The sequence below is a fragment of the Ambystoma mexicanum genome, chromosome 3p (assembly GCF_040938575.1).
Source record: "Ambystoma mexicanum isolate Mex_15411 chromosome 3p, UKY_AmexF1_1, whole genome shotgun sequence".
NCBI lineage: Eukaryota > Metazoa > Chordata > Amphibia > Caudata > Ambystomatidae > Ambystoma > Ambystoma mexicanum.
The window spans coordinates 745,341,220-745,349,797 of NC_090925.1; positions in this window are offsets into that span (position 1 = coordinate 745,341,220).

Genomic DNA, 8,578 nt, shown 5'->3' on the forward strand with positions numbered 1-8,578 from the left:
GGGGCCATTGTAGAAGAAGAGGTAGAACAGCAGACCCAGAGAATGCCAGGCATGGACAGGCAGCACAGGGAGCATAAGCTGCTAGTGAGGGGCCAAGGAATGAAGGCACAGTGAGATGATGGCAAGTCTTTGCATCTCTGCCTCTGGGCGGTGCTGTTTGCAGACCCTCGCCTTGTCAACCATCACCAGAGTAGAGCCTAAACCATTATTTAACATTTCCTTTCATAAATCTGTATTTCTAAAAACATGGACTTACATTCCCATAATGCATGTGCAAGATATCTGGAGAACCCGGCAGCCCAATCCAGACACTCTTTTGGAATCGGGGTTGGGTGTATACTGGTGTCGCCATGACTGGGCGGTGACCGACTCATTTTAACCAGACTGCAACATTCACAAAATGTTATGGCAATTATTGCGCTTTTGTTTTTACACAAAAACTCTGGGAGTTTGTCAGCAATAGATCCTCTGCGGATTCTCTCCCAAAATCCATGCCAGGGATTTCCAAAAGCCACGCCTGTGACTGCTTGTGTGCAGCCCAACCATGCAGCTCCACCAGGGATTTCCTCCCTGGGAGCACTGCTTACAAAGTGTCACGCCCTCACTCCCTGTCTGCAGTGAATTCTGAACCGCGTACAGCTGTGGCTAATTTCAAATCACTCTCTGCCTTGCTGGACATTCTGCCTTGGGTTGTGCTTGTGACTGATCCATCCCCGCTACTGTTTTGCCTTTTTCCAATGTCCACAGCCTTGCTGGCTCAGTTCTCCTACCTTTGCCTGCTGCCAGTGTATTGTGTCCTTTCTTTGTGCCGTGTCCCTGCAGACATGAATCCCTGTTTCATGTACTAATTTCCCTGCAGCTTCCAGCCTCTGTTACTTGTGCTGTTTCTCTTCAGCCTCCAGTTCTATTCCCTGCTCTGCCGTCTCTTGCGCTTTCAAGTCTATTTAGTCTCAAGCTGTACCCCGCTTAGCCAGACTCTCTTTCCCTTGCCTGTTTAACCTTTTCACTTAGTTCTACTCCTGTTTTCTGCAGCCTTGTAGTGCATAGTTTGTGCATTTCCAGTACAGTTTTCCATTCTACTTCTGTTATCTAGATTCAGTTACCTTGAACCACTAACCTGGTCAGTTACCTTTTACCTGTTCCTTGCCTCTGTTACCTTGTACCGGTTCCTTGCCTCTATTACCTTGTGCCAGTACCTTGCCTTTGTTACTTTGTGGCAATTATATCTACCATTTTCTACTTTCCTAGTTCCTGCTTTCCTGGGGATCTTAGTATCTGGTGTTTTATGGTGTACGCACCCGTTCCTCTGTTTTTTCCCTTTACAGAGATTGGCTTCTATACCCTAGGAGGCAATCTCTGCCCCTTCCTTTCTCTTATTCTACCTGTAGTCTATAGTGTATTTCATGTAACAGTGTGTTGCGCTCTGTTGCCACAGAAGGCATCAACTGTATGTTCTGGCTGGACACACACACAGGCATGTCTTGTGTAAGTACACTCCTTGTTTGTGCCTTAGAGCCCAGATACGGAAGCCACTCTTATTGCCCCGTTTCATGGGTTTGCAGGGTGTGGTGCCTGTAACTTGCACAGAATTATTGCGCTTCCCTTATTTCTGTGTGTAGTTTCAAGTCTAAACTCTGTACATCCCGAGTGGGAATTATCATTGTTTGTTCAGTAGATGGTTCCCATCCCTTTTTGTTCACCATCGAGTTCTGCCTTTTCTTCCTGTTCTGATTTACCTTGTCTCTTCTTCCTTCTTGTTTACCTTCCTACAGTATGCACTTGTCTGTCCCCTTATATCAGCATAGCCACCCTCAAAACTCCCTAGGGTGCCCTGTGTACCTCCTGACAGATAAAGGAGTAAAGGGACCAACAGATAACCCAATATGCACAGCACAGAATACCAGGGAGAGCATGAGAGTCCAGGGGGCATAGAATACCTGGGAGAGCCCAAAAGATAAAGGGGAGCATGAGATACGAGGGAGAGATTGAAGAATGCAGGTAGCATAGGATATCGGGGAGAGACCAAGGGATGAGAAGGGCATGAGATACCAGAAGGGAGAGTGGGGAACACAGTGTGAGGCGGTCACATGGAATCTGCCAGCTATCGTTATTAGGGATGTCCACTAGCAGCGGGAAGAGCTACCTGCAGGTGATAATTGGAGGACTTTGCAGAGCCCTCCACTGACCACTGCAGTTGTGTGAGATTCAGGCAGAGGTGAACCCTAGTTGTAATCCTTCTCGTGGACTGCAAGCCAGTTGGGTGTGGTCCACTAACTTCAAGGTGTGTAAGTAACATCAAGTGACCCAATAGACAAAGTAGGATATGGGCTTAATCCCACAAGCTAGATCAGGGTAAGTTTCCTCCCAGAGACCCCGGCCATCAGTATAAAACCTCAAGATGGAAAGATATACTATCCTTCCCAAACCCTTCTGTTAAATTAGCAGATCCAGATGAGATTTTCAGCAAGCGGCCAATTCGATGATTGCACAGGGTGGGTCTGTGAGACACCGGTAGAGCCAGCCAGGAAAAGAGAAAAAGGGTTATAGCACCCCTCCATCTAGAACCCTGTCCGACGTCGCACACTGGTCTGCGTTCCCAGCCTGTCTCCCATTTCCAAAGAACATGTGGTCTTCTATAGAATGAGCAAGAGTGTTAGCTCTGGGTAAAAGTGTCAGCATTGAGACATAAGTACCGCTATCACCACTTGAGGGGACATTGGACCCCTTACAGGCTCATAGCCATTTCCCCCTCTCAAACACACTTATATATTACAATGTATGTAAGTGTCTGGTAATGCTCACATGCACCACTCTGGATCCTGCTGTAGAGCGATATGCATGATGGCCCACTTCTGCCTGACTTCCAAATGGCAGGAGCTATCGGCCGCTGCAGCAGAATGGCTAATAGTCCCAATCACCAACATTTGGGAGATTATACAAGCCAATCTGAAAACCCTCATTAACCAAAAGGAAGCAATGAGCCAAATTAGATTAGCTAGAAAGGATATCCAATCCAGGACCAATGGGCATGGGGAAGAGAAACACCCAATCAGGGAAAACAATGGGTAATTCGAAAATGAGGAGCCTTATAAAAGAGCTAAGGGCTCACCCCTCAGAGTCAAAGATTGGGCTACTGACTGGAGGGCAGAAGGAAGAGAGAGCCATATCCAGGCTCAAAGTCAGACCCAATGAGAGTCTACAGCACCCCGGAGGTTGCTCTTTACAATTATACGAGTGTTTTACATACTTAGGCGAGTATCCATTAGATGCATTAGTCTGTTCGGGTCCATGGGGGGCCGTGGTTACTTGTGATTGCACAGCCTGGTGAGCTACTTGGGCACATTAGGATTATTAAAACCTTCCATATATGCAGCATCTTTAACCCCTTGTTAATGCACTTACTGCACGTAGATGTCAAACTTTCGAAGTCGATATCACAAAAATGAGCAACAACTAGTGGATTCCTATTAGCCAGATTCTAGTGGATGTCACTTTACTTACATTTTCAACTAGACCATTCGGTTTTAAACTTGATTTACGAACCCAAGTGAGCAATGAGGGCTTTGACATTTGCATTTTCTATATCATTCCCATTTACAAATGTACCTGAATGATACTCACAGGAGATTAAAACGAGCTAACCATCATGTATACGCATCATGTACACCCTTTGCTGCAATGTATAAAACCTTCATACGAATGAAGCTTTTTTTCTTCACATGTATATGAACAATGATCAAACATACATGTAATCTTCTGTATTTGAGCCAGATCACTAGGCCTTTTTGGATAACATAAAATCTTGTGTTTTCTTTTATTTTCAATGGTATCTACCACCAACTATCAACAGTTCAATCTAGGCTTCTGATGAAGAAAGATCTCCTTTGAAACGCGTACAGCCACTTCATATTGAACTGGAGAAATGTGTTTTTGCTTGTTGTCACATTTATAATGTGATTAAAAACACTTGTGTATTTTATACAGTCTGTGTTCTCCAATTTTTTTTCCAATGTCCATATTTGGAACAGTGTCTAGTGAATCCATATGTATACTTATGTGAACTTTTACATGTGACTAATTACCACCTTTTGGGTATATTGTAGTCAGTGTGCAAGGGGCGGGAGGGTTCCCACTTTTGGATCCTCTTTTTTTTTCTTTTCTTTCATGTGTATAACGGGGCTTGTGCCAAGGCCTTATTTTCCTCCCTTGCACCTTTAAACATTTGAAACCAACTAGTCTGGACCTACCTATTGATTTGAAATGATCCCCACATGTATGGTGTGCACCTACTAACCTCTACTAACCTCTTTGCTTTTCAATCTACCCTGAAAGAGAGCCATACCCTGGTGGGAGACCAAAGGAAGGGTTAGAAGGAGATCCCCAACAGCCTGCTGAGAGCTATGTTGGACCCAAACTGAAACCAAACAAAAGAAAGGAGAGGGGGCTATAAACCTACCAAAGGCTTTATTCCAAACATTGGCAGAGGCTGGACATTAAGAAGTCGGAGCCAAAAACGGTCTAAGGGCTACATAGGGAGGCTGTTGAGGGCTACATCTGAGTGGCATTTGGAGCAGACAAGACAACCGAAGGACACCTTGGCCCAGAAAAAGACACCTTCTGGTGTGTTATAAAAAAGACAGCCTGAAAAAAGCCATAACCAAGTGGGTAGAAATACTTGCTGGTGCGACAGCATCATATTCAAGATCTGCCCAGGAGGGTGACCCACAGCTAGAGGTTCGCCTGATCCAAACCATAGGGCAAGGGGGAGAGCTACTTTCTGTTAGGTGAAGTCAAGAAGTGTGCTGTGCATTATAACCCAGAGACTGGTTAGTAGTTGGGAAATCCAAGGGAAGAATATCCTGCCTTTAGCTATGTGATTGGGTCATGTTTTGCTACATCCATCATGTCACCTTTCGTACAAATATCCTATATTGTTTCTAGAGCGATTCCACTAGACCTGAAGCATTACACCCACATAACCTGGTGTGCTTAATAAAAGTGTCGAACCACATTGGTGACTATTGTATGTCCTGCTAGTACCTTTTGGACAACGGGATGCATAGGATACAAGGAGAGCACAAGGAACAATAGGAGCATGAGGTACCAGGAAGAGACTGTGGCACAAAGGCAGCATACGATAGCGGGACGACACCTAGGGGTGGTGGGGTCTTAAAATAGCAACAAAGAGACTTAGGAAGACATGCAGCAAAGGATACCAGGAAGACATCAAGGGGTGATGAAGACATGAGAGACCATGGAGTGACTGGGAAATGCAGGCATATTAGGATAGCGGGAGGAAGCTAGGGGATGATGGCAGTATAGGACATGGGATGGGGGAAATGGTGTGACTGGGGCATCACTGAATACCTGGGAGAGGCCAAGGCAGCATAAATTAACTGGTTGTGGCAAAGGCTGCATGAGATACAACACCTAGGCCAAGGAACGCAGGCAACATTTTATACGACGGCAAGACAAAGGAACGATTACCTACAAGAGAGAGACCCCTTTGAAAACAAGGAAGTGGCAAGGGTCCGCCCACTGAAGATGGAGAGGTGAAGGAACAAAGCCATGATAGGATACCAAGGAGCGAGTGGGGAGTAAAGTGAGCATAAGCTCCAGGGAAAGTCCAAGGAATTATCATATAATAGAATACTAGGGTAATACAAAAGGTATAAAGTAAGCATGAGAGTTAGATAGGGAACACATAAGAAAAAGCACATGCTCCGGGGAGTGCTTGGGGGACAGAGAGAGGCTGGGATACTAAGGAGAGCCCAAGGGATGACGGTAGCATGAGATACCAGGGAGAGACTAAAGAACACAGGCAGCATAGGTTACCAGGTTGAAGCCAAGGGGTGAAGGCACCATGGAATATTAGGGAGGGATGTGGGACCAAGGCATTACAGGGTAACTGGGAAAGAGCAAGGAAGCATAATGGAGGTTGCGACAAAGGTTACATGGGATACAAAAGGGATACAAAGGACTGCAGGTACCATGGATGCTCAGTGAAAGACACAGGAACTATTGGATATCACTGAGCGATCAAGAGTCAAAGGGACCATTGGATACCAGAGTGAGACCAAGAGACCATTGCGAACAAGAAAATACCTAGGGATAAAGGGAGCATAAGCTACCAGGTAAAAGCAAGTAATTAAGGCAACATGGGATACCAGGAGGAAAAGAGCGAATGTTATAATAAGAGATCAATTGGCAAACAAATGGACAAAACATGTATTACCAGGGTGGAGGGCAAATGGAGCATTTGACACCAGGAAGACAACAAATCACCATAAGGGCATGATATACCAGGGTTAAAACTGGGCAGCACAGGCAGCATAAGACACCAGGAAGAGACCAAGGGACAAAGGCAGCATGGGATTTTGGGGACAGATTAAGAGACTATGGTATCCTATGATAACTGGGAGAGACCAAAGAAGCATAAATTAAGAGGCTGTGAAAAGGGTAGCACAGAAGACGAGGGATACCATAGAATGCTAGCACCATTGGATACAGGGAGAGACCAAGGCTCATATAGATCACTGGCTACAAGAAAGAGACAAAGGGGCCATTGGATATTAGAGACAATAGCTTAAATTGACTATTGGATACCAGGGAGTAGCCAGAGAATGCAGGCAGCATTGGTTAGCAGAGAGACAATAGGACCATTGGCTATCAGAGAAGGATGGAGGGTGTAGGGACAGCTGCACACAAGAGAGAGGCCAAGGGCCATATGCAACATTGTATACCTGGGAGAGTGAAATTAACCACTGGATACCAATGGGGCCTTTTGGATACAAGGGAGAACCTAAGGAATGCAGGCAACAGTGGATGCCCAGGAGAACAAAAGGAACCATTGGATACCAGGGAGAAACCAAGGCTCCAACTGACCACTGGCTACCAGGAAGACAAAGTAGCCATTCGCTATTGGAGAGAGGCTGCATCTCCAACTGACCATGTGATAACAGAGACCGAAGAATGTCGGCAGCAGTGGATAGCAGAGAGACCATATGAGCATTGGCTATACTTGGATATAAGGGAGAGGCCAGGGGTCATAGGCAGCACTGAATACAAGGGAGAGTGAAAGGAACCGTTCGATACCAGGGGCCATCGGATGCCAGGGAGAAATCAAGGGATGCAGTCAACATTTGATGCCAGGGTGAGACAAAGGGACCATTGGATTCAAAGGAGAGGCTCAGAGGATAGAGTGTGCAAAGGAAGCATAAGCTACATGGGAGAGGGTAACGAGCTAAGGCAACATGGGACAGTGGGGAGACATGCAAGGATACAGTGAGCAAAAGGGACCAATAAGGAAACCAGTGGACTGAGCACAAGATACCATGGAGAGATTTAGACAAAGGGGCATTGGATATCAGGGAGACCCCAATGGACGGTGGTGCTATGAGATTCAAGGAAGAGACTTAAAATGAAAGGCAACATGGGATACTGGGAATAGGTCAATGGGCAATTGGGGCATGAATTACTTGGGAACACTGGCAGCATAGGATATCAGGTACGAACCAAAGGACAATGGCAGCATGGGAGAGATGAAGGAACTAATATCTGGCAGAGATGAAAGCAGCATACATTATTAAGTTGCTACAAAGGTAGCAAGGGATACAAGAGAGAGACCAATGGTGAAAGGGACCATTTGATACCATCAAGAGACAAAGAGAGCATTGGATACATGGGGTAGAACAATGGCCAAAGAGACCATTAGATATCAGTTATATGCCAGGTGCCAAGAGGACCATTGGATAGTAATGATGGACCAAGGGCCAAAGGGACCATTGGATAGACCAGGGGCCAAAGGGACCATTGGATACCATGGGCCAAAGGGAACACTTGATACCAGGGACAGACCAGGGGCCAAAGGGACATTTGGCTACAATGAATATACAAGGGGTAAATGGGGGCATTGCATACCAAGGGCCATAGGGACCACTGGAGTTCAGGGATAGACCAGGGGCCCAAAGGACCATTGGATACCAGGGATAGATCAGGGGCCAAAGAGACCATTGGATACCAAGGATAGACCAGGGGCCAAAGGGACCATTGGATACCAGGCATCGACCAGGGTCCAAAGGAACCATTGGATACCAGGGATAGACCAATGGCCAAAGGAACCATTGGATACCAGGATAGGCCAGGGGTCAAAGGGACCATATGATGTCTGGGATAGACCTGAGGCCAAAGGCACCATTGAATACCAGGGATAAACCAGGGGCCAACGGGACCATTGGATACCAGGGATGGCCAAGTGCCAAAGGAGCCATTGGCTATCTGGGATAGACCAGGGGCCAAAGGAACCATTTGATGCCTGGGATAGACAAGGGGCCAAAGGAACCATTTGATACCTGGGATAGACCAAGGGCCAAAAGCACCATTGAATACTAGGGATAGACGAGGTGCCAGAGAGACCATTGGATACCAGGGATAGACCAGGGGCCAAAGGGACCATTGGATACCAAGGATGACCAAGGACCAAAGGGATGGATGGATATCAGGGATAGACCAGGGGCCAAAGGAACCATTTGATGCCTGGGATAGACCAGGGGCCAAAGGCACATTGAATACCAGGGAT